General features: G+C 29.9%; 1 pseudogene; it reads right to left on the reverse strand.

Moving 5' to 3' along the window:
- Nucleotides 1-17,944, reverse strand: part of LOC142322774 (glycine dehydrogenase (decarboxylating), mitochondrial-like) — a 29,327-nt pseudogene extending 11,383 nt beyond the window's left edge.
- Nucleotides 17,945-22,296: the final 4,352 nt, after the last annotated feature.

The following is a 22,296-nucleotide window of genomic DNA, read 5'->3' on the forward strand; positions in this document are numbered from 1 at the left end:
GCTATAACCTTTGGACCAACTATGTAGATATACTGGAACTATGACTCTGTTTCCTATCTGATAGCCAAAATTTAGCCCAATGGTTATAGTATTATTGAGTAAAGCTCAGCCTTCTAAGAATTGTGTCCTAACCGCTTCAATATGGATTTGTTAATTGTAGTACCATCTGCAGCATTAAATGGCAATAAGTTTCACATAATAGCCCTAAAAAAAAATCATTTGGAGAAAAATCAATATATTTTTTAAAAAATAAGCATTTTTAATCTGTTTAAAACACATAAAAACAAAAATATTGTTTCTCATGCTGACCGACAAAAACCAGTTATCCATTTAATAAAAACTTTATTACTATGCATAAATAGATGTATTTGTTTTATGTGTTCACAATTAATGTCCTTTATACATATCTTTAATTTTCTGGATCTACGGAGATGGCTGGACCACAAAGCATGGAAAACTGGGGGTACTATTTAACTCAGTTCCTGATCGGTCAGTTACTTTAAAGCATACTTGTTTACATAAGCATTGAATCCCTCAGCCAAGTGTAATTATTGCAGAAGAGAGGATATCGCAGAACACATGGTTTTCAAGTGTCCAGTTCTTGCAGCACAGTAAAGCATGCCCGAGAGAACTTGGCATCATGATAACTATGCTACAGACCAACAGCTTTGATGTCAAAGATGTCGGTCAGAATTATCCACACAAAGATGGCAGAAGAAATACAGGGAGGAATTCACTCTGATTTTCTCTTGGAGCCCACTACTGCCCGAGGAATAGTAATAGGTAAAAAAGAAGAGTTTTATAAAAGGTACCATTATCCATTCATAACCCTACAACCATCAGTTCAAACCCTACAGAACAGTTTCTCCATATAACAACATGAGAGCCTCAATACGATAAGCCTTTCAGAACCATGAGCCTCATTGATCCGATGAATGATATTCATTCAAAGAAAAAAATCACTCTTAGGCCAACAAGGAGAGGTAGAAATGAAATGATTGTAGAATGCAAATCTTAAATCTCTCATCTTATTCTTTGCTAGTAATTCTGTAATTGGTAATTGAAGTATAGAAGTGCTACCCTGACCAAAAAATAATTTTTTCTGAATTTGTATCAATCTCAAGCACCTACTAACTATTCAAATGTATTTATTCAGTACCAAACAAATGGATGATATATGCAGACACTTGCTGTTTGGATGTTGGGTAACCACCTGCTGCAAAACAAAGCACTAAGGTCATCAAGCAAAGGACTTCTGATTATACTTCCCCTCTGTTAATTTAACAAATAATTCAATTTTTTCCACTAATTTACCTTGAACTTAGACAATGATGCATAACAAATAGGGTCAAGTCCATCATAACACCCGTATACTTTGGTGTTTGAATGTCATTTATCTACTTATATTAAGACGTGTTCTCTGTTACAAAAATGTAGGTCAAAATGAGGTGTTCCCAGGATTTGAATCTAAGTGATTTGTTTTTCATAATATACTGTTAATCTTCCTAGTATTTTTTAGACTGGATATCTCATTTTTGCACCTTGCCACTAAGAGATTATGTCACGTATATACATACAGTTATTTGTATAAGATTACATCTATTAGAGGAATTGTCTAAAATTTCTCACTTGATGGTCTCCAACAACTTTGTATAGTAAATAAGAGTATGGAATTGGAGGCTAACCTTAAACCAAAATTCCTTACTACATGTTTTTAATCATACATCAAAATTATTTAGTTCATTGTAAGCTGTAACATTTATCATTTAAAAATTGCCAGGAAGTGTCAAATTGCCAAGATGTTTAAATAGTTTATTTATAGGTAAAATAGTCTTTGTTTCATCTGCTATTACTGTAAAGTTTAGAAAGCTTTCTTTGTTTTCCGTAGCAAAAAAAAAAAACAAAAACAAAAAACTTGTAGATAAATGTCAGCAAAATTTTTGGGTACACTCTACATAATATTTCTAATAGCCTACAATTTTAGTAGAGATCTAATAAAGAACAGTTCTTAATTCTACCAAGCCCTGCTCAAGAAGTATACCGATTAATTACTGAATGTCTATCACTGAAATTGTCTTTATTAGCTCATCAGTGAATTTTGTTCATCATTAACATCCATTGTTCTTTCTTTAAATGAACTGATCTTCCGTGCTTTGTCTACTCGTAATATCTTTACCGTACTGTAATCACTAATTTATTGGTGACAAATCTCAGCTAGAATTAGTCCTTTTATGCGGAGAAAATACAAGGTAAAATGAACCTGACAGGTCAATTTGAATATTGTTTTTTGCCCTTTCTAGCACTGTCACTTTAACATTTGTAGTCGATGCGTTATGGAGTACCTCCATTCTAAAAACTACTTTTGGCATTAAGTGATTGCTAAAAGTAGTTTTGAGAATGGCGATACTTTGATATTTGCCATATACGAATGGGTAGAATAACAATGCTAGGAAAAGCAGAAAATAACAGCCAAATCAATTATGATAATCTAGAGGAAATACAAAATATTGTGAAAACCTAACAGGTTCATTTAGCAGGGCTAGAATGAAATATAATAAAAGTAATTGATATTGAATAATGAAAAGAAAAGTAATGCAGAGGTTGCCAAATCAGTTTAAGAGAAGTATAGTAGAGAAGAGAAAAAGGATGGAGTAAAAATGAGACTGTAAGCAATGAGAAGTACAGTTAGAGCAATAAGATGGTTTATGATAGCAGTGGAAGATGTAAGAACTTGCAAAAAAGAACACTGCAAATGTGCAGCAGCAGGTGAAAGATAGTGCAGGACAAAAATTAGAAGTATTTCAGATGACCCAACATAGATAAAATCTTGAACAGAGGATAAAAATAATGTTAGAGACAGCACTAAACTTTATTTTAATTCTGTTCACTTTTTTTAAATTTTTATTCCTTTCTTTTCCTGTTTAGCTTCCGGTAATTACCTTTCAGATAATACTTCAGAGGATGAATGAGGATGATATGTATGAGGGTAAATGAAGTGTAGTCTTGTACAATCTCAGTTCAACTATTCCTGAGATGAGTGGTTAATTGAAACCAACCACCAAAGAACACTGGTATCCACAATCTATTATTCAAATCCGTGTAAAAATAACTGACATTACTAGGACTCTCGAGTTTGCTCGAACTCTCGACTTACAAATCAGCCGATTTGGGAATACGCGTTCACCACTAGACCAAGCCGGTGGGTTAATATTTTTATTCCTGGAAAAAATGAAAAAAACACTTCCTAGAGCCTAACTGCATAGAACAATTTTTTAACTATTCTAAGTTTATTTAAACAAATCAGAAAATACAAACCAGTGGAATCATAGAATGAACTAAAGAAATATCTTTGTTTTCTAGTGACTTCATATATCTTACAATTCTTGTTTCAGAATGATAAGTGTTAAAAATAGGATGAGTCATAAACTGTGACATTCTTTTGAATTCTGTCTTCAAAATACTGTTGCTTAATATATCACTGTTTTCAGCAATCTAAAAACAGAAAATTAATAATTATTACTAAACTTTATAAAATAAAACATAAATACAAGGTTTGTTCAAAATCTGTCTGACCATTGACCAAGTGGCTATAAATCTTTGTTTCCTACAAAATAGCCTCTTATCATAATACTGAAAATATTTTTTGTACATCTCTTTTGATATTTCTACAAGTTGTGCTATCACATTCATCATTATATCTCCCACCTGTGACATCAGAACACTTTCAGAAGCATTTGAAGTTACCAGAAATTACAAGGAGCCATATCTGGTGAGTAGTGATTTCAAAAAAAATGTCTTAGGTTCTAGTGAACTGAGGATTTCTGTATTTGACTATACAGAATAAATACTTTCTGTATTTGAAGTTCTGGATTACATGTGACAAATAGGCGTGTGTGTTATGATGCAACTGACATTTATGTAATTTCCATAGATCCAATCTCTTGCACCAAACTGCATGACAAAGGTAATGGAGATCCTTTAGAGAGTTCTGTTTCTTGATAGTTTAGAATTCTGGGGCATACTTGGGTTGCACAACTCTGAGGAAATTAAAAAAAAAAACAGTCAGCTTCATTTTCACTTGTCTTGCTTTCTTTGGCCTTGGAAATGATGGTGATTTATTTAGGCATTAAAAAGATCAGTAACAGCTAAAAAATTACACTCAAAATCCTACACAACATCTGTTAAGCATAAAAAAAGCATCAATGATATTGATCATCAATTTTTTTCTACAACTTCAATTTAGTAGAGTCAGTGAAACTTAAATTTAATAAAGTCAGTGAAACACATTTAGTGAATGTGGAAAAATTGTTTGTTGTATGTGGAGACATAGATAAAAATTTCAAGGTATTTTATGAAACTCATACTTTTTTTATTTGTCATAATTTTTTTTTTTGATTGACAAAGATAATAAAACTAATGATAGAAATAATAAAATTAGATATCTTTCAACCTCCCTTATTTTCAGAATATATTCTACTAAAAAATGAACTTGGTTAAAATAATAGTATGGAAAAATAAGTAAAATTTTGCAAAATTTCTACATCAGTAATAAATATTTTATGACAAATAAGCTCAAATTCCAAGAAATTTCCAGAACTTAAAGATTTTTCAAATTCCAGGTTTTCCAGTGTGCATGGAAATCCTGATAACTGTCAACTGAGCTTTCGTTTCTGGGTTATATCCATATACCCAAGATTCATCGACAACATGGTCTTAAGAGATTTAGGATCACATTGGTATACTACTATGCAACATCAAAACAAATCTTTTTCTGCTCAAGTAAAGCAACTTTGGCACAAATTTCATGGTCTGTGTCTACAAGCTCAATTCATCCTTTAAAATCAGGTGAACTCATCACTAATCCCAATGTCCTTTGTAATTTCTTAGTCAGCAGATGATTTTCCATGTCAAATTGCATATATTGTTAATGATATTTGGAGTTCGGCTTGTTATTATCCTATTGGTGTGTTGTTCACTCTCAACTGAAGTGTCACTATTTTGAAAATTATTATTCCATTCTGTAATATTTATTACCCCTGTAGCTTCACTCCCAAAAGTCTGCTTAATCTTCTTAATCGTTTTTCTTTGTGTTTCACTAAGCTTTTGGCAGAACTTGATATAATAATGTTTAGTGTATATCATCATTATGCACAAAATAAAATTGCAACAAGCCCTGCAAAAATCATGCATGCAATAGCTGCTGAATAACAAATGACATCCTCTATGCAATTACAAAAAATACACGTGGAACATAGTCCTGCACTTTTACCAAACTTTACTGATCACATTCAAGTAATTTTCAAGAAAAAGATAGGTATGATACTTTTTGAACAGATTTCACCAAAACACACACACACACACACACACACCATATACAAAGAGTTTGGTTTCAAATTGAAACTGTTTATTGTATTTAGCATGTATCTAATCTTTGATCTGACTTTGTGTTTTAAAGATTCTTCTCTGTTACACCTAATAAATTATTTTCAAAGATATTTTTAACTTTTTAGAATACTTTGTATAGTTTTATTTACACGCTATTTAATATAAACAATTCCTACAATTAAATAAAAAATATGTTACAAAAGGATTTTGATGTTTAATTAATAGCACATATTTGTCAGATCATGTGGCTCCACAAAATAGGAGTGTATCACATTTGGTTAAAGACAGGGATCAGTAAGTTCTTGTTTATTATATGTTCTTATTATATAATGTTTAAAATTACAACAATCAGTTTTTACTTTTTTGTAACCAATTTCTTCTATGGATTTCACTACATTTTTAAGAAACCTAATTAAAGTAATTTGCATATTTTATTAATTTTGAATATTTCAACCTTTTATGTTAAAAAATCAAGTTTTTTAAAATTTCCTATTCTAATTTCTGTAGAGCATATTAAAATTTTTAAAATGTACTTTCATAATGAATGTCCCCTTATTTCTCTAAAATAACACTAATGAATAATAAAAGAAATTTTCTAAAAAAAGGTTTTCTTAAAAATTATAAGATTCTAATCCCTACAAGAATTAGGTTAATTGTATATAATTTTTCTGGTGATTTGAAAAAATTTCAGACATAAGTTATATCAATAATCAGTTTATTTTCCTGTTAAAAAATAAAAATAAATAAAATCTTAAATTTTTTTGTGGTCCAGGCATGAAGAGGAAATAGTGCTTTGGTGAGGAATGGATTCTTTTTAGAAGGTTCCAAATACTGAAAAATTTTTAAATATTTATTACAATTCCTAGTGTTCAGTCATGAAAAAAATTATTTAGATAGGTGTTAAAAATAACTAAATTTTGGGTTAGGTAACAATCTACAAATCTTACAATCTCTCTTTCTATATAAAAGAAACAAAAAATTGGAACACCTATTTAAAAATACAACCCTACAAAGATTTAACAAGTAAAACATAACATTATCTATACAATTTCTGAACATTATTTATGTTTCATAAAACACGATTTTGAATGCTTTTGAATAGATTATTATTTAATGGGTAGAGTACGGAATAGAGAGGATGATCAGAGTATACCCGAAGGAAAAAGCATTAATTGAAGGTAGAGCAAGGAAACAAAGAGGTAAATTGCTTGACATTTCTTGTAACAATATTTATTTATATCTTAAACAGTACTAACGTATGCACACACATCGTACACAAAATGACAATCGTATTTGCTATCTGATTTTGTGTAAATCCCCTTCACTTAAAATTCTCAACATATGCAGCCCCCTACTGCAAGATTTTTATTATAATAATAAAAAAAGAAACTATCATTCCTGAGAAGACAGTAAACTAACCAAATCAGGACCAATCGGTTGATTGTTCCTTGCCTGTTCCCTACCCTTTTGTTATCCTTATCCTTCTTACTTAGGAACTTAGGTAAGTATTACGGTCAGCTGCCCTGGTTCCATCTATGTACTATGCTACCACCTACAGATTGGTATCAGTAAGACCTTGCCTGAAGAATTAGTCAAGGACTCCTGTTTCCTATGAAGGGATTGCACAACAAGCCAAACTAATGGTAAAGCCAGCCCTCCTGGCTGAAAAGAAAGAAATATGGTCACTGACACAGTTTTAGAACTAAATTTGTCATTCATATTTACTTTAACATATTACTAGAGCAAGATGTACGGCTGAAAGTGTTAACTCATTAACAATTTCAGTGTGAACATAAGAATTATAGATTAATGCATTAAAAAATATTCATAAAATGTACTAAAATGTTTATGAAATTACATTAAAATTTACACTTTTTCAAAATAATAGTAAATGAATTCAAATATTGTTTATGTAGTTTAAAAATATATACTATACCTCTTCTAACGATGTTTCACATCCAAAGATCCAAAGCAAATCGCTTACATCATCATGCGATACAGTTTCATCAAGTGAAATACCAACCTAAAAAACACAGATAAAAAGTCATTTTAAGGAATATTAACTCAAAATAAAACAAAACTTTTATAGGATAAACTTTTTATTTAAAAAGTTATATAAACAATATATCAAAAAATATATTTTAAGATGATCAATATTATGGCAAAATTGATATAAAATTTGATTATTATTATTAATATTATGAACTGCTATGGTAGGAGACAAACACATTTAACCATTTATAATGTAAATACTCTTGACGGTTCAAACCAGTTCATGATATGTCATTCATCAACTTCTTCATTAACTCATTATTAACTTATTCCCACCATCTGCATTTAGCCATTAACCATCTGTATTTATAAACCTTACTGAAAACCACCAACACTATTTGAAAGGTATATTTTTACAGCTTTTACATCTTAATTACATAATGAGAAAACTGGTCTTCTGAGCAGATTAAACATATTGCTACAAGGCTTGTAGCATTGCGCTTAGATCATTTTTAAATAAAAACTAATTTTTTTCTGTATTCTATCAAATTTATATCGATAGGAAAAAATAAATAAGTTATACGTACTTCATAACTATTAACAACTGAAATAAACATATCAAAAATCTCTCAAGATTACGCTGAGTCGGTTATAAAAAATTCCTTTCGACATGCTGAAAGGCGGAGGTAAATTTCACCGGTGCTAAGTAAGAGATAAAAACGATTTCCACCTTAAAGTTAAGAAAAACTACAAATTTACTCAATATGGCAATGGTTGCACGTGAAAAAGGTTTCACATGTTTAGCATATGACAAGCCGCCCTCGTCATCTTACAATTCCAGCAAAATTTTGGTCATCCCTTGTCATAAGGGTTGGTCATTGTTTCAGACAAATATTTTAAGTAATGTTTAGAGGACTGAAGACCACTTTCAACCGATTTGATACTGTATCTACTAAGGGAGGTATGATTTTTTTTTGTCTTCGAAACTCCATTCTTCCCACCCACTGGGCCAATGGTTGGCGATATCAAAAAACTTTACTTAGATAAGGTTTAGGCCCTTATCCAAAGAATAGTAGAGAGATATTTTGTTTTTTTGAAAAAGCTTCCCCCCATGGCTTGATTTTACCCATTTAGGAACTCGACCAAAATTTTGGGTCATTATACTTTGTGTCAATTTGAAAGTGACTGGCACAAGATTATGGCAGTTATCGTGTCCACAAGAAAGTGAAATATATATATATATATACAAATAATGACATTTTCTGGAAATTGAATCATGGTATTCGTTACAACAAGTAGATGCTGGTTCGTTACAACCAGTAGATAAACTGGATGGAATTTTGTATTGCGTTCTGATCTTATTAGATTGTGTAAGTTTGAAAATTTTGACTACGGTTATCCTTGGGAGAATTGCTAAATTTTTGCATCCTTTCTTCCTCTGTTCTCTGAAGGCCTTGGCAGTATCTTTTGGTCTAGCAGGGATGCACCTGACGGGGCCTTAGTTTATGAAGGGGATAACACACTCTCTTTAAGTGAGTTGCAAAGAAATGCTGAGGCAGTCACCTTTCCTGTATACAGACTGTGATGAAGAAGAGAAACTGGATTTTATCAATGTTTCTTCTTCATCTTTTTCCATTAACTCTGGTTTCAGGAGATGAATTTCTTGCTTCTTAAGTCTCTTCTTTTTTTGTTTACCTGACTTACTGAGTTCAATGGTTGTAATTATTTACAACTGGTAACATTATAATCGCTTCCTCATCTGATCATTATTGCCCGGCCCTTATCCCTTTTTTCTTTTCTGTTTAGTCTCCGGAATCACCACAAGGTATTACTTCAGAAGATGAATGAGGATGATATGTATGAATGTAAATGAAATGTAGTCTTGTACAATCTCAGATCAACCATTTCTGAGATGAAACCTAACTCCCAAAGAGTACCGATATCCAAAATCTACTATTCAAAATCTCGGTATAAAAGTAATTGCCCCTATCCCTGACCTTTGTTTATTTCACTTCTTAAAATTATTACATTTTTATATGTGATATGGTTGATGATAGCAACACCTCTCAGTCTTAAAACATTTGTTTGTCTTTTTCATTATTTAAAATAAAACATTTTAATCTTCAAGTCCCAGCAATGCAGTTATGAATGAAATTTTCTTCTATTTCATAACGTTTGAGTATGTTAATAAGCAATTCTTTTCTGAAAATTAAGAATATCAAGTTTATTATTAATGTCGGTCGACATGCTTATTGTGTCGACAAGATTACTGGCAAATATTGGTTCTACGTTGATGTGGAAAGCTTTTATAATATTCATTATATCTTAGAATGAAATTGTACCCTGTTTGACTGATGTAGAAAATTGTGTGGTTTGAACAATTCAGTTTACATACTACAGAATAGTGAAATATTCCAGGTTGTTTCTTTTCTGTGTAAAATTGTTTATTTTGTCTGATCAATGTTTGAAAAGCCACACTGCATCCAGATTTTTTTAATTTATAAGCTATTTTCTCCGATTCTTTATGTTTTATATATATTAATATGATGTATTTTTTGTTTCGCTTACCTTTTTAGTATTTTTATTAATTTTGTATAAGACTATCGATGAGTGTGCTGTTACACAGAATGAGAATCTAGGTGTTAGACATTCTGTAGTGAAGAGTCCTTATGTGCTCTTTAGGGGACATGAGTAGATTATACTTAAGCAGATAGTTTATGAGGCTGATTACTTAAGATGTTGTGGATGAGCATGTTAATTATCTATTGTTCTTGGTGTATTCTGAAAGTATGTTTTTGTTTATTCTTTTGTTAGGCAAGGTCAAAATTATTTTTTATTATCTTTAAAGTTTAATTTGTGGCATTTTCTTAAAGTATTTTAATAGTAATTCACAATGCTTGGTGTTATCTTAGGGATCATTGACTTATGTTTCAGGAAATTATTTTACGGCCATATTTGTTGTAAGAAGTTATTTTTGTTCTATACTTTGAAAAAAGATTTCTACTATAATGCTGCATTATATAGGTTTGTAATAAAAGAAAAATAACAAGTACTGATTAAAAAAATAAGAAAACCATGAACATTTAATACAGAGATAAATTGACTTACCAGCCTGGATTTTCAAAAATATTTCTCATTATAGTATGCGGGACGCAACAATTATGGTATCCCATACCAATATATGACCGCCATACTTGGTTAAGTTCTGCAATTTTTCTAATTTTTTTTATAAGTTCATATTCACCTGTAAATTTAAATATGAATAATAATGTTTAAATTAATCCCATAAGGTTAAGTACAAAGCACTTTATATCCATCCCCAATAAATGTTCTTTGTGCACCTCCCTAAATCGAATTAATCTGCAAATGAATTAATTCATTTACAGATTAAATATAATTAATTTTTAAGATATAAACCACCTATATGCATCCAATCCATCTCTGCTGATTGGTCAGAACCATTTCAAGGTCAGTTGTTTTCTAACAAGTATTGTATATATTTGAAAGTTGCACTTTATTAATTATTCTTTTACAATACTTTATAAATAATTATTTCAATTCATCGCGTAATATATATTTCACATTGCAAATGCCACAATACATAAGATATACAAATAGATAAAATAAATCACACATTTAAAACAAGAATTAGTTCATCAGTACTAAGTGTCAATCAAGAAGTAATCTACAAAACTTTCCAATATCCTGATACTGCAATCAGGGTATTGCAGGAATTGCCCCTCTCTACAAAGAAAAGAATTAAACTAACTGTTTAAGCATTATGAACTTTTATTTGGGAGTTATTCAAGTATTACAAAGAGTCCTTAACTATAAGAAAAGACCAACAAACTGTTTTCAATTTGGATTAGGAATTTTCGATTTAATGTGCTGGGTAGAAAATAGTAATGGTCACCTCAAATTTACACGATCAAGGGTAAAATTTATGTTATTCTGTTTGTTAGATGACAACATATTCAAGGATAGTCGCATATAACAATATAATAACATTGATAGCCCGTTAACCAGTTCTGTTCCCTATAATTAAATTATGCTACATAAATTCTGTGAGAATGGGAGTTCAAAGAATCAAAGGGATTCTGTAAACTTAAATTTAATAATATTAATTTTATTATTGATAAATTAAGAAGATAAATTTAAAAATTTTCAGGGATTTTCTATATTTACTTGAATTTTAAGACATTCTCAGGATACCCTACTTATCCTGGGAGGATGTAGGATTTTAGTGAGGAATTTCATTTATGTCACAAAATTTAAGACATTATTCAGATATGAACTGCAACCTGCTATATCTCAAGATATCCCCTCAACATTCTGTATATCTCAATTCACAGATTGCACTTGTGGAACAAGTTTTGAGTTCCAGAGACATTATGTGTTGCATCAACAGAAGTATAAAAAATATTTGATTCATCAAAAAACAAACAAAAATATGATGGGATAAAATTCAAATAAACTGCAAGATTTTCACAATTTTATAACTTTAAAATATTTTAATAATATCTATAGTAGTAGCAAGATCACAAAGCAAAGTAATAGCAGTAACTGATGGCTTGAAATCTTTTACACTAAATCAGCTCTGCACATTTATGTTAAAAGTCCTGATCGGTGTTGGTGAAATTTTTATTTGCTTTTGTTTGTTTGTTTGTGCTTTTATATTTTGTTTTACAATTCTTTTTAATTGAAAGTACGGTTACAAAACTTTCTTAGCTGTAATTAATTCCACCACCTTGTTCAATTTTCATTAAAATTTAACATCATCGATATTACGTATATGCAGGTTATATGAAATTTCATGAATGTATGTTAGACACATTATGGTAGATATATGCCAACACCCAAACAAATACACACCTACAGAATTTTACCCTTTTTTTTTTAACTCAAAACAATCAGAAATTAAAGAAGTTAGATCCCCAAAATTTTGACTAATTGCAATACTAATGCTTATTATATTTTGTTAGGTCTCTAAAACATAAAGCCCAATAAAGAATTTTCATATCATTTTATGATTAACTAAAAATGAAACAGATACATTTTACAATAAAATGTTAATTGAAATATCTCTTTTATATATATATATATGTCATGAAAATGATATGAAAATAAGTTGTCATCCAAATTATCTTTGAACCAGATCTGTTTGTCAACTAAATTAATGTTATTTGTTTAAAAATAACATTATTATATATATATATATGTATGATTGAATGTATGAATGTATGCATGTATGTGTGTGTGTGTGTGTGTGTGTGTGTGTGTGTGTGTGTGTGTGTGTGTGTGTGATGACATCTTATTTACGTGGTTTTAAAAAAAAATTACCACTAATAATTTTAATTGAAATCATAGTGCAACAATGACAGCAGCACTTTTGCTGAAAACATTTGTGTTGTCAAAAGGATTTAAATAAAATTCTTAAAAAATACATAAAGCCATTAAAAATGTATTACCTAAAGGCTCATCCAAATGTAATGGTCTTCTCAGATTTATATTATCAGGAACCGCCTTACTGCTTAATTCATCCAATGACTAAAAAATAATAAACCACAAATCAATATATTCTATTTCATAGTGCAATTTATTCATAAAGTTTAAATTACAAACTAAATTAATTCAGACTGATATAGACTCAATATCTGTCATAAAAATTTAGTACACACAAAGGAAATAGAAAATAATTTTGGATATGAACATCAAAAAAAAATTGAAAAGAAACTTCAGTTAGGAATTTACAGAAAACCACCAGGAGAATGCAACATGATCAAGAAAACATCATTAGCAAAGTAATGAACACCATTATATTAGTATGCTATTGAAAAGTAGTACATACAATAAAAGCCCTAACATAAATAAAAAGATAAAAGAAATGACCAAATATGTGATTTTAAGTTAATTTAATTCATCTTTTTGCAAGGATGAATTTGGATAAAATGTTTATCAGTTAATGAAACAGTCGTATTTTAGCCATATATTACTATACAGACAAAATAGACAGACATTAAGAATTTAACTTTAATACTGAGAAACTCTATTTGCAGTCATTACCTAATAATTTTTGTTAATCTATTTTTTTTTTTAATATTTTGCCGTTATTTTTAATATATACGAGTATGTATACAGAGTGGTGCACGAAATTATCTAACATTTGGTTTTGTTAAAAAATATTTATTTGAATCGCGATACAGAAAAGTAAAATACAATGTGTTTAGTATATACCTGGAGATTATGTTCTGCTTACCATATGTTCAATATGACCACCATCACATCTAGCAAATCCATCAACATGAACTCCTACATTGTTAGTAACTCGACGACAAATATCCTCAGTTATCTCATTGCACGCCTCGATGATCGGGACCCACAGTTCCATCACTGTACAAGGATGTTTAGGAAAATTTTTTTCCTTCTTTAATCCCCAAAGAAAATAATCACACGGATTCAAATCAGGACTGTTCGGGGGCAGTTCTATTCGCACACAAAACGATTACGAAATCGGTTTGAAATGACATTTGCGTTAAAAGTTTCATGCAAAAAGTCTAAACCAACATTAGCTGTGAGTGGTCTGGCTCCATCCTGCATGAATAGAGTTGCTGCACGTCCTGATTTTTTGAGACTGTCACTTGTTTTATCCTCAACGTCCTGGTGTCCCGAGAAGGATTTTCAGGATATTAAATTATCCCGGTTTGGTAAATAATATAAACATTATTTTTCGGAAGACAAATTTCACTCTAATTTAGGGAAATTTTATGCGTTGAGGGTTGACAACTTCTGACCTGAGCGCCTGCCTGCAGACAGCAGATGTCAAACCAAAACAAAAGCCAAATCAAGGTTAGTCACTTCACTGCTCACAGACAGTCTGTGTCATTACTGTTATTTTGGAGTTTAGGCTATTTCATTGTGCACATATTTAAGTTGCTGCATGTTAGTGTAGCGTTTGCATGTACAATGCCAAAATGAAAATGTCATTTCAGAGAACAATATTCTAAGGTGAACTTTTATTAAAAAGGAGAAGAATGAAGAAGAAGCATATTGTTCTTTCTGCAACAAGTTCATCTCAGTAAGTCACGGCATTAGAGCTGATCTGCTAAACCATTTAAAAACAAACATAAAAATAGCATGTACGGTGTGAATTCTTCTAAGATGATTGGCGAATTTTTTTGTGAAAAAGGATTCGAAAGAAGAAATAATCATAGCTACTGCTGATCTTACAGCAGGTACCATGTTGTAAAATAGCATCGCTCTTTTAAATCAGTTGATTATTCAAATAAGTTAAATCCGAATATTTATCCCGACTCTAAGGTTGCAGTAAAACAATAAACAGCACGCACTAAAGCTACTCATTTATCAGTTACATGCTTTCTTCACATTCAGTTAGTACTTGGGTTTCAGAATTAGAAGAAATTCCATATTATGAAGTTTCAACTGATGCTACTGACCATAAAGCAGAAAAATATTTCCTGTTGTTGTTCAATATTTTAAAGAAGATGATTATATTACCAGTAAAATAATAAAGGTTTCATCACTGAAAGATAACAGTTCAGATACCATAACCATCTACTGCTTAACAAAGCAAGCCTAGCTGAAGTAAACCTCCCTTTAGATAAATATTCGTCATTTTGTGGTGATAACACAAAGGCTAATTTTGGAGGTGCGAACCACAAAGGGGTAAACAACATTTTCCACAAACTGCAAGGTAATTTGCGGAAAGACATGGAGGGGATTGGGTGCCCTGCACACACATTGCACAATACAGTTTCTTGTGCAGCTGATGTCCTTGCAATCGATTTTGACACAGTAGCTGTCAAACTGTTCAACTACTTCTCTACACAAGCAGAACTGAAGTTTCTGTGAGTTTGTTGATATAACTTACAAACAGTTGCTTTACCACTCAAGAACAAGATGGGTATCTCTTACGCCTGCAGTTGAATGAATTTTAAGTTTACAGGAAGCTTTGAAGGTGTAGTTCCTCAATCAGGAAAAATCCCCTAAAATACGCATGTACTTTTTCTCAACCACACTAAGTGAGGCTTATATGTGATTTCTGTACAAGCAGCTGTCTTTATTTCATAAAAAAAAAATAAAAACAATTGAATCTTCAAATATTCAATTATTGAGGTTAAATCAATTCTCGACAAAACTTTGAAGGCTCTTAAAGAACAAAAAGAATCTCTCTTTATTGCGTTTAAAATTAAGCAAATAATTGTTAAAGAGAAAGAAAGTGATAAGATGTTTAATGGGGAATGTAAGGAATTTTTCCAGACAGCTTATGGTTAATTGGATAAGTGGAGTGAGTCCCTTCAGCACTTATCCACCTTTAACTGGATAATGCTAAAGCCAATCCCTAATTGGGATCAAATAGAAAAAAATCAGACATATTTTACCTCAAAAACATTTCTTTCCCAAAAAGTGAGGTTTATGATCAGTTTCTTTGCCTAAAGAGCACGGTTACAGTTTTAATGGACAAACAGCACGACGAAGGAGAGCCTAAATGGGAGAATTTAAACTCAAGTGAAAAGTAGATTAGGTGCTTTGAGAGTATGGATAAGCATCAGTATTCTCACTTGTTGAAAATATTCCAATACTTATTTTTAATACCAGCTCACATGCAAACGTGGAGAGAATTTTTTCAGTGATGTCATCTCAGTGGACTAATGAGCCAATGGCCTTTCAGTGAAACAGTTTAAAACTTACTAATTTGTCTGTATTACTTCAACAAAACCTGTGTTGAATGTTATAATTACGGGAAAAATCAACCAGATCTTATAAAAGCTGCGAAGTCATCTGATAAATATGAATGTGCACTGGTACTCATACTTCTTTAGACTTAACTATGAACTTAAGAAGTATCCTGAGTTTTTAAATGAGCAACATTATAAACATCAGCAGTATCTCCAGTGAAGATGATGCTACTATTTTGCTCTGAAAGGACCTTTGGAAGAAATATTTTCAGTATTTTAAAAATAACTTTTATTAATTTCTAACAAAATATTAATCTTTCCAACAAACCAAACAAATTGTTTTTATACGTAATAAGTGTGTAAGCAAAAAGTATAAAAAGTGCAATTTATTAGATTTGAAAAGTTCTCTCAGATTTTAACAAATGATCTATTTTTTAAGATACCAAAGTAAGCAGAAACAGGTAAACAATCTGAATGTAAGTTTAATATCTCTGCAGTAAACTTTTTAATTTATAGAAGATTAGAACAAAAGAAAGATGAACCCGAATTGGTTTCTGGAAAAGCACGGGAACAAAATGCAAATTTAGTCTACCGATTAATTTTAGAAGGTTAGCTTGTATAAATCTGAATGTGACATTTATAATCTTAAAAAAAATTATTTAAAATGAAATAAAATGTTCAAGAATGATGGGATTAAAATATGAAATATAAACAGTTATATAAGTTGTATAAGAATCCAATAATTATAATAAAAGTAGAAAAGGTAAAGTAAGGAATGAGTCATAAATGAACCCTATTTTATTTACTTTTTAATTTTTATATGGAAGAACCATTAAATGAATTTTTCTTGGAGACAGACCCTTAAATCTTATCAATAGACAGAGACTAAAAATTCACTGTACTAAGTCACTTTATCTGAAGTTTAGAATGAGTTAAAAGAAATGAATGACTCGAAATCATTAGAGAAAGTCAAATGAAAAATAAGTTTTATTAAACTATCATTAAAAGTAACTAAAACAATGAGAAATCAAATATTAAGATAGGGGAACACAATCTTTTTTTCAGATGTAAGGTTGGATAACAAATAAAATATCAAAAGCAGCCTGGAATATATTAGGAGAGCTTAAACACAAAAGAAGAAATTTTCCAGCATCAAAATACAAATACTGTTATTAGAAAGAAATTCTTAAATATATTTATTGTATACTATATTATGACAATTAATACTAACATTAGAGAAATTATAAAAAGAAAAATTAGAAACTACAGTGAATGTTACGTATGAGGAGAAATTTGAAAACTGTTTTCTTCTGTTAGATAAAATAAGATTTAAATTATGAGTTGCATATAAGAAAATTTAAATTATGAGTTACATATAAGAAGATTAAATTTTTATGTAATATACAATATAACAATATATACAATACAATACAATATATATATACAATACAATATAACAATACAAGAAAATAATCAACTTACTCTAAAACCTAATGAATCAAGCATAAAAGTCTGATCTTGTTCTCTTGGTCCAATATGTCTAGATGGAAATCCTTCAGATTTTGGTATCAATTCATCAAGTTTCGATCTACTATAAAATTTCATACAATTAGAAAATGTTCTATTAATGCCAAGACTTTTAAATAATACACTCCTATTAATTACATTTTTATTATATAAAACAGAATGTAATCGTAATTGTTTAAAATTTATTTTGTTTGTCATATTGTTTAGCATTTTTTAAAATAAAAATCACCCACTTTATTAAATTAGATAATATTTAATTCAGAAAATTAAAACGAATATTAAGTAAAATATAATCAAATAATAACTAGTAATAAAGCAAACCTGAATTACAATAATTAAATTAGAACTAGTACTCAAATATTTGTAACATAACTACTGTTATTTTATACATTTATAATTATATATTATTATCATACTGATAGTTCAAAAGGTTAATATTAAAAAAAAAAACTACTGATATTAGTCAATTTAAAATACTATAACTGCTGTTTAATCTTTTTTTCATCTAATTTACGTGGTTAAAAATATTGTAAAAAAAAAATAATTCACCACTAAACCTCAAACTTTGTACGTGAGAGTATGGAATAGACATTTTTTAGTGTATGAAAAATACCACGCCTGACCAGGGGATTCAAACCTAGGACCTTCTGAATGAAAGACTGAGATGCTACAACTTCTCCATGGAGATCAGTGAACCAATATTTTAATTCACATATATGTAAATAATGCATCATTTTATACAAAAAGAAAATATATATATATATTTTTTTTTTGTACTGGATTTTTAGCAGTTTACAACCATTATATGTTTATGTTCAAAAGTATAATAATATATTACATATTCAAAAAGGAAAGCTTTAAAAAAACTGGCTCAGTTGTGGTGAGATTACTAAAAGGTAAAATAGCAATAAAAAATAAGGGCTATAATTCGAAATAAATGATAAAATAAAACTTTTATGCACAAGTTGTACTGTGCACAAAAACAATAAAACTATTCCTATTTCAATTTTTTTTTTAATTTCTTCTTTTGATAAGCTCACACTAAATTAAAAATAAATAATCATAAAAACTTACTACTAACTCCTTGTTTAAAGCTGACTTGCAAAATTTTAAATTTAATGAATAATTTAACAGATATATATATATATTTAGTGCATTTTTTATGATTATGTTTTTTTATGTTTATCAGATCTGAAATTTTTAGTTATTTTATTTTAATTAAATAAGCCTATAAATGTTCCCCGTGTGAAAACAACACTTCTAAAAGAAAGTAATCTGGATCTTTGATAAAAAGAAATGTGAATAAATGTAGAAAAACAATTTAGAGTGAGCTAAAGACACCTTGGAATAAGCAGGTATGCATTATTTTTATACTGAAATTTACTAATTAGTTTTCCTAAATTTCTGTTTGAAAATATTTGATATCTGAATGCTCCTCATTAATCTCTAATAATCTAATTTTAAGCAATGAAGATGATGAAAAAATGGAAAATATCTTCAAATAATCTATGTAGACAATGTAATTTTTCATTTAAAAATCCTACACTTAATCTGGAAAAAATTACAAAGGACACAGAGTTCCTCTCATACATTGTAGAGGTAGTTGCCTCTACTCATAAAAAATAATTATCAAAACCAGTCCATTTAAAAGAGATTAAGTTTACATCGGCACCACAATGTTGTAATATCACATTCTTAAGCAAAACTCATACAATTCAACTAATGAATTCCCCAAGTTCATAGTAATCTCCGAAGTTCAAATATATCCAAAGTAATATAGATCTTAATATATCCAAAGTAATCCATAAATACACTTTAAAATCAGAAAATCCACTGTTATTGATACACTTACAGCATATCAAACTAACACATATTAGAAAGAATAAGATCACAGTCTTTGTCAAATGCAGTTAATATAGAAACCCGTATCAGTTAACAGCTACAAATGTAAATTAGGTAAAATAGCTCAACAGAATTAAATAAATATTCAGTATACACTAATTGCAACATAAGTCAAGAAACAAAAAAAGTACGCAAAACGTATTTAATTCGCGCGGGGGTGGCGGTACTAGCGGCGACGGTCGGCACTAACTAAACTAATGTTAGAACAAATTTTGCTTTAGGGTAGATAGACCGGAGTAGCTAAACCCACCAGGTTGATCTAGTGGTGAACGCGTCTTCGCAAAATCAGCTGATTTGGAAGTCGAGAGTTCCAGCGTTCAAGTCCTAGTAAAGTCAGTTATTTTTACACAGATTTCAATACTAGATCGTGGATACCGGTGTTCTTTGGTGGTTGGGTTTTAATTAACCACACATCTCAGGAATGGTAGAACTGAGACCGTATAAGACTGCACTTCATTTACTCATACATATCATCCTCTGATATTATCTGAACTATAATTTCCGAAGGCTAAACAGGAAAAAGAAAGACCGGTATAGCCGCGAGGCTTAACGCACCAGGTACCGAGTCGACCGGGCGATCGAGTTCAAGACCAGGCCGGACCGAGTTACATTTTTACAATTTAAATATTATTCATTTATTTAATTCTATCGCTTACCTGTGACGTCACAACATAACATACAAGCATAACAATAGCATTTTTTGGGGTGGGGTGCAATTTTGCAAAACTCTTTTTGCAAATATTATTATTTTGTAACTGTTAACAAATGTGCCTTAAAATATGACCTTAATTAGGCGAAATCTGGAGATACTGAGGGTGACCTTGCTCTACAGCCTCACCCCCTTGACCTTTTAAGTTGAAAATGTAATGGTAATAATGCTCCATATATAGAAGTAATCTGATCAAATGTAAAAGCAAATCTGGTCCAGCGGTTCTGGAGACAGGTAATTTAGAGGCCAATATCGAAAACTCAGACGTACATACGAACATGAAGATTCGGAAAATTTCCATCCGGGATTTTGGGTTTCTCAGGCGTCGAAACGGTAAAGATCCTATGAAAATCGCATATACCCGAATTGTACCGATTGCAATACCTTCCTATGTAGAGCTATAGCGCTATCTAGACGAGAAAGTAAAAATAAGAATTCAAATTGAATTGAGAATTCTTATTCTTTTTAGTCGACTGTTAAAAGTAGTAAATATTATTTAAGAACCTGAATTAAAAACAATGAGAAATCTCCTACTAATGGATACTTAATGTGCAACATGATACGTAACTTCCTGGTGTGACTCAATTTACAGATATTTAACTTGTAATTCCCCTAAGTAATATTATTGTATGTAACCTTGATAAATTCATTTGTTACTTTGAAGTCATCGACTTTGACCGGTACCCCACGTGCTTTACATGTCACAACCGTAAGAAAGATCGTCTCAAGTAATTTAAAATAAAAGATTAATATTATTGAAACAATGCGTTATCTGCAATTCCGCAAGAGAAATTTACCTATTTTATGATGTCACTTTTTACTAGGTATACTTTCTATAAATAAGCAGAGTTAATTCTAGATTATACAGGTATAGATTAAACTGGTTTATAGCTAATCTGAGAACAGTGAAAAAAAAAAAATAATAATATATATATATATATGAATATTAACTTAAATGTAATTTATTTAAGTTATTTTCCTCTTGATTGGATTGAATTAAATACAATAAAAAAACATATTTTACTTTAAAATATTACCTTTATTAATTTCCTGGTTAACCAATTATTTAATTTCTTAGGTTATATAAAGAGATAATTATCTAAGATAAGAAAAGTCTGGTATGAGTAGGGAATCTATTACATCAGGGATGGGGAAAAAATATTGTTTTCTAGGATGGGTAGACCGGTTAATTTCTTAGTATGTAAGAGAATTTTGTATGAATATGTATTGTCACCTGAGGAAACTTAGAGAATTCTAAGTGAATCGTTGTGTATTTTATAGGTTTGTATAATTGATTGGTTAACCCGATAAATAAATTTATTAATTAATTTCTTACCCAAGATAATTAAGAGTTTAATCGTACAAACACGGTTAGGAGTTTTTAACAGCATGGTGTGTTTGCGTGATTATTTCAGTTAGACATAAAAAACTATTTAGTGTAAAAAAATGTATTTACTCTCATTTCGTGCATTATTTATTTTTTTTTATTTACACAGAAATTTTTATAATCGATACCTGAATAAACAAATATATAAAATTCTAATGTCAACATTCCATCGATTTTATTATAAACTTTTTTTAATGAAAAATAAGGAAAAGTAATCTTGCCTAAGAATTATTGGAATTAGTTTTATTTTTAATATTTTTACATAGAACTAATCATTCAGATTACTGAAGAAATTAAATTTAATAAAGAAACATATACAAAAACAAACAAAAAATTTTAAGTATTACATTTAAAGAATATACAAATGTTAACCATAAAATCAGTAAATACACCTTTAATTATTGGCAATAAGAAGCATTAACCGTTTTAGTAAAACAATGAAGTTATAAGTTGAGTTATAAGTTGAGTTTTCAGATAACTTTAATAAAAAAAAAATGTCCGTTTTAATACAATAGTGTAAGAAGACCGGTATAACGGATCTGAGTAACGGAATCCTGCCAATTAAGAAAAAATAGTAGAAAATATAATAATAGGAGGAATCCAGAAAGGGAACTGAAAGAAATCCTTTTAGTAAATGTAGCAGATCCGTTTAACAATCGTCCTTTGTAATACTGTTCGCTGGTACACCTAAACAGATG

The sequence above is a fragment of the Lycorma delicatula genome, chromosome 4 (genome assembly GCF_047948215.1).
Source record: "Lycorma delicatula isolate Av1 chromosome 4, ASM4794821v1, whole genome shotgun sequence".
Taxonomy (NCBI): Eukaryota; Metazoa; Arthropoda; class Insecta; order Hemiptera; family Fulgoridae; genus Lycorma; species Lycorma delicatula.